General features: G+C 43.4%; 1 protein-coding gene and 1 long non-coding RNA gene across 6 annotated transcripts in view; one reads left to right on the top strand and one right to left on the bottom strand.

Moving 5' to 3' along the window:
- Positions 1-22,047, top strand: part of sgcd (sarcoglycan, delta (dystrophin-associated glycoprotein)) — a 250,164-nt gene that overhangs the window by 87,622 nt on the left and 140,495 nt on the right. The window lies entirely within an intron of this gene.
- Positions 1-22,047, bottom strand: part of LOC144068304 (uncharacterized) — a 35,894-nt gene that overhangs the window by 12,672 nt on the left and 1,175 nt on the right. For 2 of the 3 annotated variants that reach the window (XR_013298148.1, XR_013298147.1), the window contains exons 2-3: positions 21,632-21,805; positions 4,838-5,034 (exon numbers count right to left, since the gene is read on the bottom strand). This is a non-coding gene — a long non-coding RNA (uncharacterized LOC144068304). Of the gene's footprint in view, positions 1-2,242; positions 5,035-21,631; positions 21,806-22,047 lie in introns of those variants that run through there. The other variant, XR_013298146.1, reaches the window with a different exon arrangement.

The raw sequence follows: 22,047 nt of genomic DNA, 5'->3' as shown, positions 1-22,047 counted from the left end.
TTGAAGCTCAGGAGGGGCATCTTGCACATCAAAGGAGAAGGGGTCCGCAAAAATTTGAAATGTGGCTTTGTGTGTCTTGAAGTCTGCAAATCTGTGATCAAATTCCTCCTGTAGCTTCGAAATGGCCTCAACATACTTCTCACCACTGAATGGTTTGCCTGCATCCACGAGAGCCTTGCATGCTGGGAAATGGCAAAGGTTTGTCTGAGAGAGCTGGGCTTTCCATAACACAAGTTTAGTGCAGAATGCTCTCACGTTGTCATAGGCAGCACTGACAAGTTGCCCCTGGCCTTGTAGCTTCTTGTTCAGTACATTAAGCTCATGTGTGATATCAACAAGAAAAGCCAAGTCCATGAGCCATTTGGGATCACTTAGCACAGGATCAATCAACTCACAAACGGCGTAGCTAGCTTTGACTGCTGCATTACTGTCTTTGGTAGCCTTCTTGAAGAAATCCTGTTGCCTCAGAAGACGTGTTTTAAGACTGGCAACCTGGTTGGCTCTCTCATCTCCCTGGTATTTTTCGTACTCCTCAGCATGTCTCGTAGTACAATTACGTTTCAAATTGTATTCCGTGTGCACCGCAACTTTTTCAGTGTAAATGAGACACGTCGGGGTGCCCCTGTGTTCAACAAAGAAATATTGCACTCCCCACTTTTCTTGAAACTGTCTGTGCTCATCACCGACCTTTCTCTTCACAGCAGGCTTTGAAAGAGACATCTCTGGGGCTCTGTAATATGTTTTTCCACTTGGAATGAGTCTCGGGTTGATCTTTCACATTCAGTCGCGCGGGTTTGTGGCGCATGTGCACTTTCGCTCTCCGTTTCAATCGCGGAGATGGCTACAGACACTGACACAGGCTGGATCACGGATCATAGCGCCTCATTCAGTTCTATGCTGAGAGCAGCGGAGGAGCGTGCGCGCCGAGCGGAGTGATCGGCCTCACGGCTTCTCCTCCGCCCAGCTGATTGGAGGAATGAATGAGTGAGTGAGCGAGGCACTGGACAGCCCGGCCGATGTCCCGCCCTCCAGAGCCGTATACCTCACCGTGATTGGTTCATTCAGCTCCGAACCAAAGTTCCCTCTAATTTTTTGTTGGTCTGAGCAGAAAGACAACCTCCCTGAGCGCACTGAGTACCAGTGTGAGCGACATCATCGGTACTCGGATGATTTGCCTAAAGACGTTTCGCCGACGGACGTTTGACAGACGGGCGTCGCCGAATGGACGTTCCACCGAACAATCATTCGGCCGAACGGAGGTTTCGCCGAAACGGGATTCGAACGCTCGCCCCGCCGGATCGTGTGTGTACAAGTTTTTCAACCTCGGCCCGCGGGCCATATACGGCCCGTTAGGATTTTTAATCCGGCCCGCCGCCGGTGTTGTCCAAATTATAGTAAAAATCAATGTTCGTCTACCATCAATGGCAGCCCGGGAATAAGCACTCTTGGGCGGGCATGGCAGTCCGGGAATAAGCACTCTTGGGCAGGCAGATGTAGCAGAACCGAGCCGTAAAATGACAGCAATCGGGTCAAATCCATCCTAAAACAGCATTTAATGATTAAATACAAATACTGGATGATATCGCGATGGAGGCAAAAAAACGTCTAGAGACGTCCATTCGCCAAACGGCTCAAAATGCTCTCAAATTCGGTCAAATCCAGCTGAAAACAGCGTTTAATGATTAAATACAAATACTAGTATTTGTATTTAATCATTACACTAACAAATACTAGTACGACCTGTCCGTCTGTCAAACGTCCGTCGGCGAAACGTCTGTAGGCGAATCATCCGGTCACGACATCATCATTGCTCGCTATGGGCACACCAGTATCACACCTGCCACAAGCAGGTGCATGTCAATGTTCCCTCTAATTTTTCATGTAAAACATGCTGTAAAACACGAAAAACATGAGTGGACAGAGCTACTGCCATTGGCTGCCACTTAAACGGCGCCATCATGGGGAAAGGGGTAAAAAAAAAAAAAAAAAAAAAAAAAAAAAAATCGATTTTTTTTTTTTACTGCGCGCCATATGATTGCTACTGCGCAGAGAAGACGAGAGTAGTGCGCAATTGCGCACGCGCGCAGCTTAGAGGGAACATTGCTCCGAACACAAGTGTCATTCATATCAATTTTGCGGGCCGCACGAACATTAATCTTTCATATTAAGACGGGGGCCGCAAATTATCGTCCCGAGGGCCGCAGTTGGCCCGCGGGCCGCAAGTTTGAGACCCCTGCTCTAAATTGTCCCTAGGTGTGAGTGTGAGAGTGAATGGTTGTCCGTCTCCTTGTGCCCTGCGATTGGCTGGCCACCAATTCAGGGTGTCCCCCTCCTCATGCCCGAAGTCAGCTGGGATATGCTCCAACACCCCCCACGTCCCCAGTGAGAATAAAGCGGTGCAGAAAATGAAAAAAAAGATTATAATACATTTCCCTCAAATGAAAGGACTTTTAGAATCCGTTGACTACATTCAGTCATTTGTAGTCAACAACAAAATTACAACATTAACAGTAAAATTCTTACTTTAGTGCTTCTATTATCACAATGCTATGATTTTTAAAGATATTTTTTGTTTTGTTTTGTTTGTTGAGGAACTTAAAATACAATTTTCCTGACAAATTCTCGTAGTCAGCAATTTCTCGTGATCAACAATATGTAGCCCAGGGGTCTCCAACTACGGTCCTTGAGCCCCTATACAGTCTATTTTCGATGTCTCCCTCCACCAACACACTTGAATAAAAAAATCAGGATCGTGATCAAGCTCCTGGACAGCTTGCTGATTATTTTATCATTTGATTCAGGTGTGGTAGAGAAGGGAACTTTTTTCGTAAGTTGAACATTTCGTAAATCGAGCAGTAATTGTAAATTCTCTTATTCGTTCCACGGTCCTCACACAACTACCAACTAAACCATTTAAAATGGGTCAATGTGTCTCAATTTTGTATTAAAAATGTGAGAAACACGAAAATGAGAGTAAATTATGAGAAAATGATTTACTAATGTCTTAAAATGAAAAACAAGCATACCAAATCTATCCGTGTTGAAACAAGAAGAACAAGAAGAAGCTAACGGTAAGCAACAGAGAGGGAACACATGAACACACCACATAAATGCCACATTAAGAATTCAAACACCAACATCAACAACATTAATCAATAATAAACGTTAACACTTTGTGATTTCTTTGGAATTTAATTTTTCATCCATTTTATTAGTCGCTACTGGTTCTTACCTGTTTGGATTTAAGTTCCCCTTCGACGGTGTTTGTTGACATTTTAAGAAAAATAGATCTTATGACAATTTCCTTTGACGACTTTTAATAATGTTTCTAAAATGTACAAGACAAATGTCGTCAAAGTGGGCGATCGCACGACTCGTGAACACTTTTTCAGGATGTTTTTTCCACGAAGTTGAAAAGTTCGTAAAATTTCTCCCCCGGTTTTTTTCTGATTTGTGCTGTTGGAGCGGCCCGGTGACCGAGTGGTTAGCGCGTCGGCCTCACAGCTCTGGGTCCCTGGGTTCAAATCCATGTCGGTCCACCTGCCTGGAGTTTGCATGTTCTCTCCGGGCCTGCGTGGGTTTCCTCCGGGTACTCCGGTTTCCTCCCACATTCCAAACACGTGCATGGTAGGCTGATTGGACACTTTAAATTGCCCCTAAGTATGTGTTTGAGTGTGCACGGTTGTCCGTCTCCTTGTGCCCTGCGATCGCCCGGAGTCAGCTGGGATAGGCTCCAGCATCCCCCGTGACCTTAATGAGGATGAAACGGTTCAGAAAATAAATGAATGAGTGCTGTTGGAATGGTGGCTGCTTCCTCCTCAGTCGCCTTGTTGGTGAATTCCTCATGTATTGCCGAGCATTTCAATAATTCATGCTCTGTTGAGAATTCGTTTTAGTGCCCCTCGACCAACTCGTCAACCTCGTCCTTGCTGACCATGACACAATTTCGCCCACTGCATTCAGGTTGAGGCTGGTCGGTGAGTTCGCTACAGCTCCCTCCAAGAAAAACTTCTGTCATATTTGTTGCCTACAATGATGCGCTTTTCAGCTGCTAATTAAGACAAAGGGGTGGGGCGGTATCAGCGAACCAGCAGCTGATGTGACAATCTGGTATTTAAGGACAACCGCCACAGCCGGCGGATTGTCGTATTGCGTGCCTTGCCCGTGCTTAACACCCTGCTTGCCTACACTTCCCCGAGATTTTGACTTTGGTATTTTGTTTTTATCTGTAAACCTTAGTTTATTCGCCAACTCGTTCTTGCTGTTTAGTTGTATTTTTGATCCTTAGTTTATTTGCCGACTCGGTCATGCTGTTTTGTTGTCTCCTTTTGATAAACATGTTTTTTGGCGTGCTCCTTTTGTTCAATAAATTCTAGTCTTTGTGAATTAACTCCTGTGTTCCTTAATTTTTTGTCGATCCACCTTTAATCAGCTTGCCCATTCATAACAACTCCAAGCCCACAACGACGAACGGCGATGAAAAAAACCCATAAGAGAATCTTGAAACATGAAGAGTTTTGCAAGTCCATTGAAGACACTTTAACCAGACAACGGTGGTCAAAGAAACGTGGAGGGTTGTCGTGAGACAGCCAATGAGAACCCAGTAGAGTGTAGGGAAGTTGTAAAGCAGGAAGCAGTGCATTCGCGAAAATTTCAAAATATCATAACGGATATAGGAAATGTATTGACATTTTCGTAACTTGGATCTTTCTTCGTATCTTGAGGCACTCATTTAAATCTCAAAAGTTTTGGAACCTGAAAATGTCATACCTAGAGGTATTCGTAATTAGAGATATGACTGTATCTACTTTGAAAGAAGATTTGGCAGCCCTCTGACCTTGTTTCATTGACTAACTTTGTCTTCTGCTATTCATCATATGTCTTTCCGGCTAAACTCTGATGGGACTTAAAAGAAGAACAGCAGATTCCTGTCATTGTAATCTGCACTCTCCAATGGAGCGTGATGATGAAGACTCAGTAGGATAGGAACAGGCAGTTTCATCAAGGTGGTTCTTACAGATTGCATTGTGTGTCCTGTGAGAAAAGAATGAGGAGAGGAGTAAGAAGCTATTCTGGGGAAAAAAATGAGAAAATGTATTAAATGAAGCAACAGTTAAGGTGACAAAAACTGCAAGGCAACAAATGGTAAACGTGTCTGAACACCCACGTTGATAAAGGATATCATATATTTCAAAGAACAACTATGTCCAACCACAGTAGTATATTGAGGAATGTATAAATTGAATGTTTTGAGGTAGGAGCCAACAATCATTTCATTTTTTTTGCTTTGACTTGCAAGCAGAAATAGGATTGCTGTCTGGTAGCCCCTATGGGCATTTATAGTGTTCAAGAAGCTATCATGTACGTACGAGCACCCCTACATACGAGCATTTCGAGATACGAGTAAAATTTCTAGCAAATAATTATCTGTAGATACGAGAAAAAATTTGAGATGTGAGAAAGCTAGGTGGGCAAGACATGAGAGAATGTTTATCATTGTAGCGCACTGTCTTTTTTGCCGCATCTCTTTCGTGTATAACAGATATCTACGAGCACTGTTTTTTTCCCCATCACTCAGCGCAAATGTCGATGCGATCGCTAAAACGAGGTATATATTACTTCTCGTATATATATATATATATATATATATATATATATATATATATATATATATATATATATATATATATATATATATATATATATATATATATATATATATATATACTACTTGTTGGCAAGTGGTCGTACGTTATCCTATTGTGAGGACATTTGTGTGCATCATTTTCGGAATATTTTGAAGGGAATACAAAAGAAAACAGCCCCTCTTGCATGTGAAAGTAAGGGTGGAGGCGGGGCAAATAGAGCCAACCTGGGAGAAGAAAGGTATCAAAATTTAAAACAAAATTAAAATTAAGTTTAGTGTAAGGTTACATAAAACTTATTCTTGAGTGTGTCTGCATCGTAATCCAAGTTCATTTAAATTTGTTTATGTTATATTACGATTCACCGGTGCAAAAAGGCTCCCCTGCTAAGCCCCCCCCGTATGTCCCTGTCTCTACCCTCCACGAAATACGTCAAATTTTAGTTCTATTAAACACATTTTAGTAGTATATTATATATATATTAAATATAATTATATATATATATATATATATAAAATATAATTATATATATATCATATACCGTAAAACCTCTATTTGAACGGCACCTCTAATAAAACGGCACCTTGGAGGAAGAATTGAAAAATAGAACGGCACCCTCTAATTGAACGGCACCTCTCATTGAACGGCACCCTCTAATTGAACAGCACCATCTAATTGAACAGCACCATCTAATTGAACGTCACTACGGGAAAAGTTTGAAACATAGAGCGGCATGCCGGTGAAATAGAGGTTTTTCTCAACCTGAGAAGGTCGTCAGATGGCAAGCGCCTTCTTGCCTGAGATTCATACTGTTGTCACATTAGCGATGCCACCAAGAAGCAATTGAAGAAGCTCCATATTGATGTGGCCGTGATTCCAGGAGGCTGCACCAAATTTATACAGGCCCCCGAGGTCTACTGGAAAGCCCTATTCAAGGCCAAAGTCTGACAGTTCTACGAGAACTGGATGTTGCATGGCGAGAAGAGCTACAGCAAATTCGGCAACATGCGAGCACCAACTGCTCTCGACGGCTCAAAGGATTGCCAGATCCATTGTTTCAGGTCAGACCGCCCGATTCAGACTGGTTTGCAACTTCTCCAGCAAGCGTGAGCCAATGCTGGTGACGATGAACGTGAACTCACTCAGACACTCGACGCTGATGCGGAAGGTGATGTGAATGACGAGGACAGCTACAACAGCGACATGTCACTTGATTTTCACCAGTGAATTTGTAATTCCTTACCAGTAATCGCCTTGTATTTGTGCCTTTTGTTAAATTAATATGTATATGTTACCTGGTTTCTCTTTTCATCCATAAAATTTACCGCTTATTCTCAAAACTCTGACCAGCTAGTCGAAAAAAAGAGCAGCACCCTCTAATTGATCGGCACCTCGAATTGAACGGCACTACGGGGGAAAATTTGAAAAATAGAAAGGCATGCCGTTGAAATAGAGGTTTTACGGTATATTTATGTATTTATTTGTTATATTTTTCTTTAATAGGGGTGACCCTACTTTGTGGTTTTTCGATTATAGCGGCCATGTTCGGTCCACCTTAACCACGATATTCGAGGGATAACTGTATGTTTTGAGAGATTCGGCACCTCATTAAAACGTATGTAATAACCCCCATACTTCCTGCCGCAACTCCTCTGTGGCTCTTATTAGCATCCTTGCCACCTGTAGCTCATAATTTACAGAAACCTCTCAGAGAACTGCACCGCGCCACTGCACTTTTATTTATTAATCTGAATTCTTGCCACGTTTCATCGTCTCGGCCACCCGCTCACCAAATTACCTTGTGAGGCTCCCGGGTTGCGTGAGAAGAGGGAAAGGGCATGGCGTGGGGGGCCTCCATTACACGTCCGGCAGATGGCGGGGGGCCTGCAGCGGCGCAGCAATCATTAACCTGCCGGGCTATTCACCGTGCGCTACTTGTCACTTTTAATTTGAAGCTCTCTCCACTCTCAAGGCACATAGGACAACTGTCAATTGGTCGTTGTGAGCATACCAGTAGTCTGAGGTCATTGGTTGACTTACAAACAGAAAGGTTGAGTGATTGTGATTTTGCCTCAAGTCTAATTGAGGAGTGGCCAAGAAATAAAGAATTCAATGAGAAACTCGAAATCGGATCATATAAGGATTTTTTTTTGCTGCTTATTGGATTGCGTATGATGCAGCAACGCGCATAACTCTGGATTGCTGACATGATGATTGGTGCAACAAATGATTCAACAACTTTCAAAATCAAGACTAACGCTGGTAAAAGGTATTCAGACTTTCAGGATTTTTTTTCAATGCTATTACCACAGTAAATCTCATTGTGTTTTAATTTAACACTCTTGATTGTCCGGCTACTGATTCAGGGTGTACCCTGCCTGCTGCTCATTGTTAGCTGTGATAGGCTCCAGCTCCTCCCGCAACCCTTGTGAGGATAAGTGGTTTGGAAAATGAACAAATGAATAACACTTATGGCGTGTGGCGGTAATTGTCAACATCAGATGACTCTTCAGGCAAGCAGACAGATGATTTAAGGGATTCAAATTACATTAAAATAACTGTTTTGTCACGAAAGTATGACAACGAGCGTGGAACGTAGTGTTACCCAAATGCGGGGAAGCAATCGAGGACATGGAATGCTCTAACAAAACTTTAATAACTGAGGCAGGAGGGGAATCAAGAAAATAACAATGACTTGAAATAAATAACAAAATCAAACTTGACATGGAAGACATGGGGAAACAAGGAACATGGCATGGCAACATAGCGTAACGCAGGGTAAAGCAGACGATCCGACAAAGATTGACAAGGACAGTGCTTGAAGAGACAGACAGAGGTTGATTACAAAATACACACACCTGATTACACTAGCGATGGGAAACCATGAGGGACACAAGAGGCGAAACGCATACAATAATCACATGGACAGCACACACAAGGGGAACGCACACACATTCATCCCAAAACCCCAAATACACATAACACTGGACTTCAATTTAGGATTTTATTATCTATCGTTTAAAAAAAAAGTAATTCTGAAATCTGTAAAATGTTCTCACTAATTTATAAACCATATTGGAATCAAGGGGACTGAACAAGAAATTTACAAACTCTAAAGATTCAAGAGTTTTTATAGGGAAGTTGAATGTATTTGGCACTTTATCAAATGCTGACTCATATCTAAAACTAAACTAAAACAACATTTTGAGGCAAACCTCATTTCATCTAATCTCATTTTCTGAACCGCTTTATCCTCACTAGGGTCGCGGGAGGCAGGGGTCGGCAATAAAAAATTGGTAGAAAATTATTGCAGTATATTGCCATAAATACATTTTCAATTGGGCTTTCACAATGTAAATATATTCATGTTTATGATGAAAAATTATCAATTATTGGTCGCTGAACCAAAATTATTTCCAATAATTTTCCTCTGCCATTTTCCATAGCGAGTGAGAAACTCGCAAAAGCATGTGCGTAAATAACACGCCTTCACACACAGCTCGGATTTCTCCATGCATTTAAGGTCAAATGCTGTGCGCTGTGCACAGTGCACGCATGTGCGCACACGCCAGTATTGCATGTGCATGCGTAATCCGCGTGATCACAATGTGGCTAATTATTGGTCAGGACACTTAGAGCAAGTTGATTGGATCATGCATTTCCACACGTTGATTGCACGCTTTGAGCTGTGCACCACTAATTGCGAACGTTATTCCGTACTCAACATTGACTCAACATGTCCAAGAAAAACGAAGCACTGGCCATTTTGGGATCGCAAGTTTGTCTCTCGTATCGTATCATCCTTTGGAAGGTTCCCCATATTTTTACATATAAATCTACAATTGCGAACCCATCTCATTTTCTAAACCACTTTGGGTGCTGGAGCCTATCCCATCTGACTCCGGGCCAGAGGCGGGGGACACCCTGAATCAGTGGCCAGCCGATCGCAGGGCACAAGGAGACGGACAACCATTCACTCACACCTAGGGACAATTTAGACCGGCAGTGGTCTCAAACCGGTCCTCAAAGGGCCGCAGTGGGTGCAGGTTTTCTTTCCAACTCAACAAGAGGATACCTTTTGCAAGTGTAATCAGTTAATCAGTTGATTGCAGCCAGGTGCTACTTATTTTAGAAGACACCTGATTGGTTAAAATGTCGGCACTGGATCGGTTAGAACAAAAACCAGGACCCACTGCGGCCCTTGGCGGAATCGGTTTGAGACACCTGATTTCGAGTGTCCTAACATGCATGTTTTTGGAGAGAAACCCCCCACACACCCAGAGAGAACATGCAAACTCCACGCAGGTGGACCGACCTGGATTTGGACCCAGGATCCCATAAATGTGAGGCCAACGCGCAAACCACTCACACGCCAAGCCGCCCTGTATTAAAAACTATGTAGTCTAAAAAAACTTTTTGCACGACAACGCGCTCGTAACAAAACATAGACAAATTTAAATGAACTGGATTACGATGCAGACACACTCAAGAATAAGTTTTATCTAACCTTACACTAAACTTAATTTTAATTTTGTTTTAAATTTTGATACCTTTCTTCTCCCAGGTTGGCTCTATTTGCCCCGCCTCCACCCTGACTTTCACATGCAAGAGGGGCTGTTTTCTTTTGTATTCCCTTCAAAATATTCCGAAAATGATGCACACAAATGTCCTCACAATAGGATAACGCACGACCACTTGCCAACAAGTAGTATTATATATATATATATATATATATATATATATATATATATATATATATATATATATATATATATAACTCTAATATTAGAGATCGCCTCGCCATTCGCAATGACTAACGGAAAAAGACACTGAAAAAATGCAACGCTCCGCCCAGTACCCGCAGAGACATTACACGAGGGAGTTGTGACCAGAGAGACATTATACAATGGAGAAGCCGGGAGCGAGACAGTGCCCATGATGTTCATATGAGCAGCCTCTCGCGTCGGCTGTCTGCTCGTATATCAAAATTTGTCTCGTATCTCAAGATAAATATTTGCCTGAAATTTTACTCGTATCTCAAATTGCTTTTATGTCGGGCCACTCGTATGTCGAGGTACCACTGTAAATTACAAACCAAAATTATAGAAAATGAACAGATGTATAAGATCTATAAAAAGGACATGGAAATCTAATTAAATAGTCTTTATATTCTCCTAATTTCCGGTCAAACTCTTTTCGATGGCGGATGTTGGGTTCCTGTCTTGGGATCATCATTCCTTTCCTGCAAATGAGATATTAATGTTAAACTCATCAGGTACTTAAATGATGTTGAATAATTAGTATCACCAAACGTTGCCATATCCAAAAGAGTCCTCTGACCTCCTGCATGTTCACTTAATAGATTTTAATGATGGCCTTGACTCCTTATACCACCTGATGGCGTAGAGCAGGGGTCTGCAAACCGGTCCTCGGGGGCCGCTGTGGGTGCAGGTTTTTGTTCTAACCGATCCAACGCAAATAGTTTAACCAATAAATTTTCTGCTGAAACAAGAAGCACCTGACTGCAATCAAAATTATTGCACTTCTAAGATACCAGATTGGTGGAAAGGTTTCCTCTTATACGGCCCTTTCTGGAGTAGTTTAGAGACCCCTGGTGTTCACTTGTTCACTTGTCTGACTTCGGTGCGGGTTGGCGTGGGCTCAATTCCTGGTAGTGGCGGTATTATTGTGAGTGCGGATGGTTGACTGTCTCTCTGTGTGCCGTACGGCTGACTGGTGACCAGTTTAGGGTGTAGTCTGCCTTTCGCCCGAAGTCAGCTAGGATAGGCCCCAGCAACCCCCGCCTACCTTACAAAAATGCGTCGTATACAAGATGAATAAATGAATGTGACTTCTTGGGAGCCTTGAGCCTACCGAGGTAACCTGCGTCATAACATAAGCCCCCAACCACTACTTGTACTATGTCTACTGTGGCTTATAATGCTGTGGGCCCTATATATGGAAACTGTTTTAAAATAGGTCTTCTTTTGAATTTATACTCTGGTGCACCTTATAGCACAGAAACTACAATAGTTTCTATTTTGAAAAATTAGTAGGGAAATATGTTTCAACGGAACTCCACGTTAACATTCAACATGAATAGTAATGAAGGGAGAAAAGGTTTTTTTTTTTTTAATTAGCTGAAATTTTAACTATTATCATTTAATCTTACTATTATATTTTGTCCAACACCACTACCCGAAGATTTAAACATAAAACAAAGCAAAAAAAGCACACTTCTAAAATCAGGTCTGCTCCTAGTTATTGTAGTGTTGTGTCCAGACTGCTTCATTATTTGGAAGAATAATTGGTTTCTAATCATGAAGTAATGGAGTGGGAAATACGAGAGGGTGGTGATTTTCAGCCAAATTAAAAATATAGATTTACTTTGTGAAATAAACTGCTGCCAATGGAGCCATTTAAGAGAGCTTTTGTTTTTCAGGTAAAAAAAAAACAAAACATCACAAATCTTTTGGCTAGACCAGGGGTGGGCAAACCGGTCCTCGAGGGCCGCCGTGGGTGCAGGTTTTTGTTCCAACCGATTCAGCACAGACACATTGACTATTGAGATTTCTGTAGAAAACAAGGAGCACCTGACTGCAATCCACCAGATTGGTGAAAATGTGTCCTCTTTATGGGTTGGAATGAAAACCTGCACCCACTGCGGCCCTTTGTGGAATAGTTTGCCCACCCCTGGGCTAGACAATTTTTATGACATAATTTATGTTTTTTCTCTGCGCAATGTTTGACATTAGGGGGCCTCAAATGACTTGGAGATAATAATTACTTATCTAAAGTAGCCCTCCATAAGTTCAGTTTTATTAAACATGCAGTGTGTGAAGGGAGCTGAAACATGCCATCTTTAGAAATCACCTTTCAAACGTGAGCTTGGAGCAACTTGCTAATCAGGAGTGGCTGGCGATAGGTGAAACCATCTAATTATCAGTTTTCCTCCCACATCCACAACGCATTTATGATACAGTATGTAACATATGCATTCTCATATAAGCCGCCCACACGTATAAATGATTCACAATTTCTCATCTCATTTTATGAACCGCTTTATCCTCAGTACGGTCACGGGGGGTGCTGGAGCCTATCCCAGCTGACTTCGGCCCAGAGGCAGGGGACACCCTGGAATGGTGGCCAGCACAAGGACACAACACAAGGAGACAAACAACTATTCACGCTCACACTCATACATGAGGGCAATTTAGAGTGTCCAATCAGCCTACCATGCATGTCTTTGGAATGTGGGAGGAAACCGGTGTACCCGGAGAAAACCCACGCAGGCTCGAGGAGAACATACAGATGGACCGACCTGGATTTGAACCCAGGTCTCCCACTGTGAGACCGACGCGCTTACCAACCACCCGCCGGGCCGCCCTTGATTCACAATTTTCACCTCCATATTCATGGTCTTAATAGGAGTACAAATGTGTTACTTTGAAGGAAAAATCTTAAGAAAAATCATCACACGTGGTATTTCTGAGATACTGTATGAATCAAAAGCACATGATTAGGGTCAATATCATAAGGAAGTTAATATGCCTGTCTTTGTAAGTGCAAAATATCAAATTATTCAATTTGAAAAAAAAGTCTATCTTGATGAGAACCTGATGCTTTCTAAAGACAGCAATTACAATTTTCTTACCAGAAATTTAAGATGTTGTGGCAGCCATATTGCTTCTAATGTCAAAATATTTCAATTCTTTCGATGGTTCCGAAAGACAGCAGATGTCCTTCACCAACGCAGGCCTGGGGAGAACATACAAACTACACAGGTGGACTGATCTGGAGTTGAACCCAGGACACCAGAGCTACGAGGCCAACATGCTAACCACTCAGCCATTGGGCCTGCTCTGTGAGACTTTTTTTAAAAGAAACTTTACTAATTTGCCTGTTAGCAGAATACAGTCAAACTGTGAGATTCCAGCTTAATGCGTTGCAGGACTGAGCTCGTATGTCGATTTACTTGTATCTCAAATCAACGTTTCCCACAGAAATGAACTAAATACAAATTAATTCGTTTCAACCCTCTAAAAAACACCCAAAAGCAGGATATTACAATGGAAAAACATATTTTTATTCACCATCTACTAACAGAGTAACAAATAACTAGTGGTTATGATGTTTAATACTAAAATGAGCCATTATTCAATACAACGGGGAATTCGCGGATGGGAGAGCGAGATAGAGAAAGAGAAAGAGACCTGACGGATGCGCTCATAACATAACATAAACTTTATATTTAACATACCGTATTTTCACGCCTATTTGGCGCATCGTTTCTTACGCCGCAGTGTCAGTAACGAGTGCTATTTCGAACAATCCTCTGCACCATGAAGTAGCCACACTTAACTTCGTCATTTTTGGAAAGTCTTGACTACACACGGTTGTTTTTATTTAAGGGAAAAATGATTACCAACTGGGATTTGAACCCTGTCTGCCCACATGGCAGGCAGGTAACATAACCACTACACCATGAAGTGGCCACACTTTACCTTGACATTATTGGAAAGTGTTGACTACATATATATATACCGTATTTTCATGCCTATTTGGCGCATCGTTTCTTACGCTGCAGTGTCAGTAACGAGTGCTATTTCTGTATTTTAGACACACAAAGCACGCACCATTTCATTAGACGCATATATATTATATATTTCATATGGATTAAGATTGAAACGCAATAGCGCTGGCTACCAGAAGCAGCTTATTTCCGGGTTCCGGTGCGCAGTGACTGCTGGGAAATATAGTTCTTCCTCGCTACACCCACATGCTAAAAACACGCTTTAAAAAGGAACGAGCCTTCCAAATAGCCGGGTCCCCCCCTCTCTTCATTTTCAGAGTCACCGTAATTTCCATGTGGCTCCTTAGAAATTATGCCGGCTTTGGCAAAAGCTCGAACAACCGTGCAAGCAGACACGTTCGCCCAGGCGGCAACGATCCATTGACAAATCGTAGCGTAAGAAGCCCGGCGCTGCCTGCCACTTTTCGTGAAGCTGTGTTCGCCAGCGATCATCAACTTGGTCAAGCCTCCGGGAAGTCTGAGTATACGTCACGTAACCAGTCTCGGCGGCGCTCGTGACGTATATGACGGCTTGCCGTCTGTTTTGATTTCCGACTCCATGCGTGCTTACGTGACGTATACTCAGAGTTCCCGGAGGCTTGACCAAATAATTACAGCCACTGGACATCGGCATCAACCAGGCTTTCAAATCAAAGTTACGAGCGGCGTGGGAGCAGTTGATGATCGCTGGCGAACACAGCTTCACGAAAAGTGGCAGGAAGCGCAGGGCTTCTTACGCTACGATTTGTCAATGGACCGTTGCCGCCTGGGCGAACGTGTCTGCTTGCACGGTTGTTCGAGCTTTTGCCAAAGCCGGCATAATTTCTAAGGAGCCACATGGAAATTACGGTGACTCTGAAAATGAAGAGAGGGGGGGACCCGGCTATTTGGAAGGCTCGTTCGGGCAATTGTTTAATTCTGACACAGAAGATGAGGAGTTTGAGGGATTTGAAGGTGATGATGACTTGAGTAAATTGTAAAATGTCTAAATAAAGTACAACCGAACTCAGTTTTGCTTCCGTTGCCTTTTTAAAACATGTTTTTAGCATGTGGGTGTAGCGAGGAAGAACTATATTTCCCAGCAGTCACTGCGCACCGGAACCCGGAAATAAGCTGCTTCCGGTAGCCAGCGCTATCGCCAGCCGCTCGGCGCCCCCGCGAGCGCTCCCGCTTGGCGCCGCTTGGTGGCGCTCGACGCTCACAAAGGGCGCTCTGCATTATAAGGTGCGCTGTCTATTTTGGAGAATTTTTTTGATTTTTTTTACTTTTATGCGCGCCTTATAGGCGTGAAAATACGGTAAATGAACTTAGATTCCTATACACACACACTTAAAGAAGTTTTAATCTTACGTTACACTAAATTTAAACCTTCTTGTGAAATTACCAAGGCAAAGAGTTTCATGTATTCCACCGCGGCTTTCGAGGCAAACTTTCTGCTTCCCCAAACGTATTGGCGAGCCAGCTCAGTGACAAGTACACTACTCATGTTTTTTCGATATTTCATCATAGCTTAGGATCCATTGTGTTTCCCTTAATTCTGCACTGACTAAAGCAAAAAAACAAACAAATAAATGGCATGCTCCGCCCAGTGCTCGTAGAGATCTTTGCACGAGGGAGATGCTGCGAGACATTTTAGTGCGCTAAAATCATAAGCAGCCTCTTGCGACCTGGCCACCTGGCTGTCTCAAATTGTTGTATCTCAAAATTTGTCTCGTATCTCAAGGTCAATATTTCCTCGGAATTTTACTCGTATCTCAAATTCCTCATATGTCAGGGCACTCGTATGCCAAGGTATTACTGTATATTCCCCATCCTAATCAGATGCCCGATTTGCCTCTTCTGGATTGTCTCGATGTGGAGGAGTAATAGCTCTACTCTTAGCCCCTCCCGGATGTCGCAAAGGGAGAGCCAACACACCATGCTTTTGACTTCAGAAGCCCCACTGACCACTATCAGTAGCCATCCATGCTGTCTAAACGTGTGACTGGCTGACAACAAAGCAGTTTTTTTGTATCCTATAAAAACAACATTCCAGCACATTTATTGTGAATTTTTTTAGCTGTGGTGACGCATACGAAACATGTGCCCGGAGGGACGGGAAGGACTGACAGATGAGTGATGGAGAAACAAAATGAGTGTCACTTCACATAACTCACAGAATTGGAGTGACTGCAGTCATGATAATGTGCTCTCTGTGAAACAAAGACGTGTAGCAACACGGCGGGCGGGTGACCCGCGGGAGATCATGGTAACATAATAAAATCAATTGGACTCATTAGTGCCCTTTCTTTTGATACATGCGAGCAGTGCATTTGGTCCTTGGGCCTTCCAGAGGGACCTTCCCGACTTAGTCTGCCTTGACTTCACCTTGCAATTAAAGGAATCATGAATGCACAAATCCCTCGAATATCGCCGTTAATGTAGACCAGACATGCCCGCGACAAACGAAAAAACGGGATATAGGATCACCCCCAACATAACTACCACAATACATGTTTTCGCGCCCATAAAGAATTACAAGTACACAAGTACAATGAAAAACTATTCAAAGTTCGAAAACTGTATATTTATAAGATATTACAGTTATAAGCATATCAAAATACTGTCATGTATTAATATCTAAATATAATGTATATATTTAAATTTTAAATTTCACTCGACTGACTTCGGTGTGGGCAGGCGCGGGCTCAATTCTTGCTGGTTGTATGATCGGGAGTGCAGATGGTCGTTTGTCTCAGTGTGTGCCCTACGACTGACTGGCGACGAGTCTAGGGTGTAGTCTGCCTTTCTTGTGAAGACAGCTGGGTTAGGCTCCGGCAACCCCCGCAACCCTTTCGAGGATGGGCGGTATGGAAGATGAATTTTTAAAAATGGAACTACTTTAAATTCTGTCCTCACAGTGAAGATAGTTCCTCTACGCTTCATATAAATCTAAAAAAACAGGTAAATTTTAGTCCAAGTCCTTTGTTCTTTGTTCCATTGTCTGCGTTATTCGAGGGATTACTGTACTCGCCTGACTAAAGATGTCAGGAAACAAAATGAATTAAAAAGCAGCATTGTCTCGTAATAAATGAATCTGTCAAAATGGGCTTTGTTCTTGTTTTTTAAACCATCGAACTTGTTGATTAAGGTTGGCTTTTCCATGAAGCCAGCTAGAATCCCCACACATCTGTGTGAAGCCTGGCATTTTCAGTTCATTTATGAATAAAAATGTCCGGCATCCTCTTCCAAAAAACTTGCCGCTGCCTGTTCCCAGGCACACCTCGCTCGCCGTCGGATAACCAGCCAACGCCGCGGGTTCGGGTCACCAAAGCCCCGACCAAGGCCGCTGGTAGGGGCCGCTGAAACTCTGCCTGACGCCGCATGTACAGGCCGCCAAATCCCCGGCCGACGCTGTGGGCAGGGGCCGTCGAAGCGCCGGCCGATGTCATGGGCACAGCCCGACAAAGCCCCAGCCAATGGCGCGGGTGGGGGCCAGCGAAGCGCCGGCCGATGCCACGGGCCCGGCCCAACAAAGCCCCGGCTGATGCCGCGGGTAGAGCTCCGGCCGACGCTGCGGTCACGGGCTGCTGAAGCCCTGGCCGACGACGCTGGTAGGGCTGGCCGGGAAATTAAACTTGCACCGTAGCATCCACCGTGACGTCACCCGGGGCTCGCATTTCTAAAAAAAATCCCCCTTCGCCAATGCTCTCTACCGTCCAATTTATCAAGCAAGTTTTATTTTGGAATGAGCGCCACAGCGTAAGAATGCAATGGGGTAGTATTTTAAAAAAATAACAAAAAATCGCTCCCGGCCCCTCAGAAAGCTCTATTTTCAGATAAAAATGATGGCCACCAACCGCTGCCCGCCATTTTTTTTCTTCAGTGCTGAGTCTTTTTCTTAGTGGCAAACAGAAGACAGGGGAGTAGATGTTTGTGGGATTACTGCACAACAAAAAGTGTTATAGGCTCTAGCTAGACTCTAGGTCAGGGGTGGGCAAACCGGTCCTCGAGGGCCACTGTGGGTGCAGGTTTTTGTTCCAACCGATCCAGCACAGACAGTTTAACCAATGAAATTTCTGCAGAAAACAAGAAGAACCTGACTGCAATTCACGGATTACACTTGTAGGAATTGAATTGATTGAATTAAATGATTTTATTGTCATTATACAAGTATGACATTTAAAGCTTTCACCGTGTAGCGCACATATAACAACAACAAACAGACAAATAAATAATCAATAATAAATCAATAAATAGTCCAAGTGAGATCTGCAGAGCGGAGTGTCCTTGTTCCTTCTGAAGTCCAGGATGAGTTCCATGGTTTTGGAGACGTTCAGCGCCAAGTTGTTGAGAGCGCACTACTCGCTGAGTCAATGGACTCAGCAACAAACAAACACATTGATAATCAATATATGGTAATAATAAATAAATAATCAATAAATAGTAATAGATAAATACGTGGGGGCAGCCCGGCGGATGAGTCGTTAGCGCGTTGGCCTTGGTCCTGTATTCAAATCCAGGTCACTCCACCTGTGTGGAGTTTGCATGTTCTTCCCGGGTTTCCTCCCTCCTTCCAAACATATGCATTGTAGGCTGATTGGACACTGAGTTTTTCCTAGGTATGAGTGTGAACATCGATGGTTCTTTGTCTCTTCGTGCCCTGCGATTGGCTGGCCACCAATTCAAGGTGTCTCCTGCCTCTCTCTCTCTCTCTCTCTCTCTCTCTCTCTCTCTCTCTCTCTCTCTGTCTCTCTCTGTCTCTCTCTGTCTCTCTCTCTCTCTGTCTCTCTCTCTTCCTCTCTCTGTCTCTCTCTCTTCCTCTCTCTCTCTCTCTCTCTCTCTCTCTCCTGCATGCACCCTGCATTGTACTGAATAATGTCCCGTTTTAGTACTTAAACATCATAACCACTAGATAAGGTCCTAGGTGCAGAACTTGAATTAAGTATGTCCTCGAGTTTGTTTGTCTTGGCTGTTAAGGGTCTGTAGCGCTTTCCAGAGGGCAGCAGGTTGAACCAGGGGAACGGGATACGTATTGTCTTTTATGATGCTTTCTGCTCTTCTAAGGCACCAGGATTTGTAGATGCTGGACAGGGTAGGTAGGGGGCAGGATGGTATTTTGGGCTGTGTTGATCACCCTCTGCAGTCTTTTCCTGTGGGCTTCTGTGCAGCTTGAGTGCCACAATGACACAGCGTAGGTCAGCATGCTCTCAGTGGCAGACCGGTAGTGGTCACCAGAAGGTTGATGTTTAGTTGTTCCTTCCTGAGTGCTCTCAGGAAATATAGCCTCTGCTGCGCCTTTTTGACAAGTGATGTGGTGTTTGCCGCCCAAGTGAGATCAGCAGAGATGTCGACCCCTAGGAATTTGAATGTCTAGACTCGCTCCACACATTCACCGTTGAGGGAGGACGGAGGAGCCTTGTTCCCGCGGAAGTCCATGATGAGTTCTCTAGTTTTGGAAAGGTTCAGCGCTCATTCTCCCCTGTGATTATCCCCACCACCGTTCTATCGCCCGCAAATTTCACAATGATCTTCTCAGGGTGTTTGTGTCTGCAGTCTGTGTGTGTAGAGTAAGGAGAGTAATGGACTCACCACACAGCCTTGGGACCAGCCGGTGCTGAGGGTTCGGACAGATGAGAGGTGGCGACCCAGTTTCACGTGCTGGGGGCGGTAGACCAGAAAGTCCTTAATCTATGAGCATTTTGAAGGTGGGATCCCCAGGTTGGCCAACTTGGGGATACGAATGTCCGGACTTATGGTGTTAAAGGCTGAGCTGTAGTCGATGAAAAGCATTCTGGCAAAGCTCCCTCTTTTCTCAAGGTGGCTCAGTGCAGTGCAGATGGCGGTGGTTATTGCATCTTCGGGGATCTATTCGCCTGATATGCAAACTGATGTGGTTGTGGATGAGGGAAAGACAGGCTTTGATGTGTTTCAGTAACAGTTTTTCAAAGCACTTAGTTATGATTGGTGTGAGAGCTATTGGGTGGAGTCGCCCAGATTCTTAGCGGATGACTGCTTTTGTACTGGAATGGTGGTGGCCAATTTTAGACAGGCTCGAACGGAGGCCTGTTCTAGTGAAAGGTTGAAAATGTCTGTGAAGACTGGTGCTACCGTATGTTGCCGTTTAATATAACACCCACTGCGGTCCTTTGTGGAATAGTTTGCCCACCCCTGCTCTAGGTCCTAGAGCAGGAGTGGGCAAACTAGTCCTCAAGGCCCGCTGTGGGTGCAGGTTTTTGTTCCAACCGATCCAGCACAGACACTGACCAATGAGATTTCTCCAGAAAACAAAAAGCACCTGACTGCAATCCACTGATTGCACTTGCAGGACACCAGATTGGTGAAAAGGTGTCCTCTTTAGGGGTTGGAATGAAAACCTGCACCCACGGCGGCCCGTTGTGGTATAGCTTGCCCACCCGTGTCCTAGGGGCGTTCAGAATCTTTTTTTTTTAAATAGCATCAACATACATGAAAAAGTGGCATCAAACACTGGGGCTGCTGAATCGCAAATGTTGTCCTGTTATAGGAAATTAAAACAAGTTATATTTATGTGCAGATATACAAAATAGACCAGGTACTCTTTTTCCAGCCCAATTCTTGAGTTCTCAGGTTTTTCCAAGAGCATGAAGAACATGCTATTATATTTTGCATTTGCAAGATGTCCGATTACAAAATGGAAAACGAGAAATAGATATTTTGATGGTGCAATAATTATCTTTTTGCTTTGCTCATTATTGTAGATATTTTTTAGGTCGTAATCAATCTTTTTGTGTGACTGTTCGTACAACCGTTTTATGTAGCACCCCCAAAACTTTTCCTCACGCATTGAAAGCAAAAATAAAACATTATCAACAATGCGATGATTAAAGTGACTCACATGTTGCACAAGGCAGCAGCATAGCATTTTTAATGTGGAGCCCTGTGATTTAGCTATCCAAGGATTTATTTAAAAACTATTGAACAATCAAAGTAGTCATATTATTGTTAAGACATCGAAAAGTAAAAGTATGACGAGAATAAGAGCCTTCACTATCTCACTCATTGCTAAGCAACTGATTTTAATGTGGGCATTTAAATCCACTTATGAAAAACGCCTAGATTGGATTTGAAAATATCCACTTACATAAACCAAATTTGTTTTGTCAATCAAGATTGCATTCCACTTGAATTAATTGAAGGAAAAAAGTGGATATTTTGTTATTTTAGCATATAAAGTAATATATGAGTCCTGGTAACAAGAGTGGCTTCTGGTTTCAGCGTGGATTTCTACATTTGTATAAACTTAAAAAAAATGTTCAATTATTTTTTTTCTTCAGTTTTGAGTCCTAGTAGCAAGCGGAAGACAGGGGAGTTGCTTTCACATGCGAGTTTCAGCGTGGATTTTCACATTTTTATTAAAAAAATAAGCTGCCTCGTGGTGTAGAGGTTCACTCACCTGACTTGGTTGCGGGCAGATGCGGGTTCAATTCCTGCAGGCGGCGGTATGATTGGGAGTATGGATGGTCGTTTGTCTCTCTATGTGCCCTACGACTGACTGGCGACCAGTGTAGGGTGTAGTCTGCCCATTGCTCGAAGACAGCCAGGTTAGGCTCCAGCAAACCTTGCAACCCTTTCAAGGATGAGCGATATGGAAGATGAATGAAGGAATGACTAAAAAAAAAGTAAGAAATAAAAAAAAATCCCCAGAAAAAAAGTCTGCGATGTAGTGAAGCAGCGATAACCGAAGTAGTGAGGTGTCTCTGTATAGCCATATGAAGTACCTGAATCTACAAGACCCTCTTTTACAACGACTTGCTGATAAACGTACACTTGAAAACTAGATTTTAGCTCATAGTTGACAGAAGGCACCGC

This window comes from Stigmatopora argus, chromosome 22 (assembly GCF_051989625.1).
Source record: "Stigmatopora argus isolate UIUO_Sarg chromosome 22, RoL_Sarg_1.0, whole genome shotgun sequence".
In the NCBI taxonomy this organism is placed as follows: domain Eukaryota; kingdom Metazoa; phylum Chordata; class Actinopteri; order Syngnathiformes; family Syngnathidae; genus Stigmatopora; species Stigmatopora argus.
The sequence above is the reverse complement of the archived record's forward strand: the minus strand, read 5'-3'. Positions and strand labels throughout refer to the sequence as shown.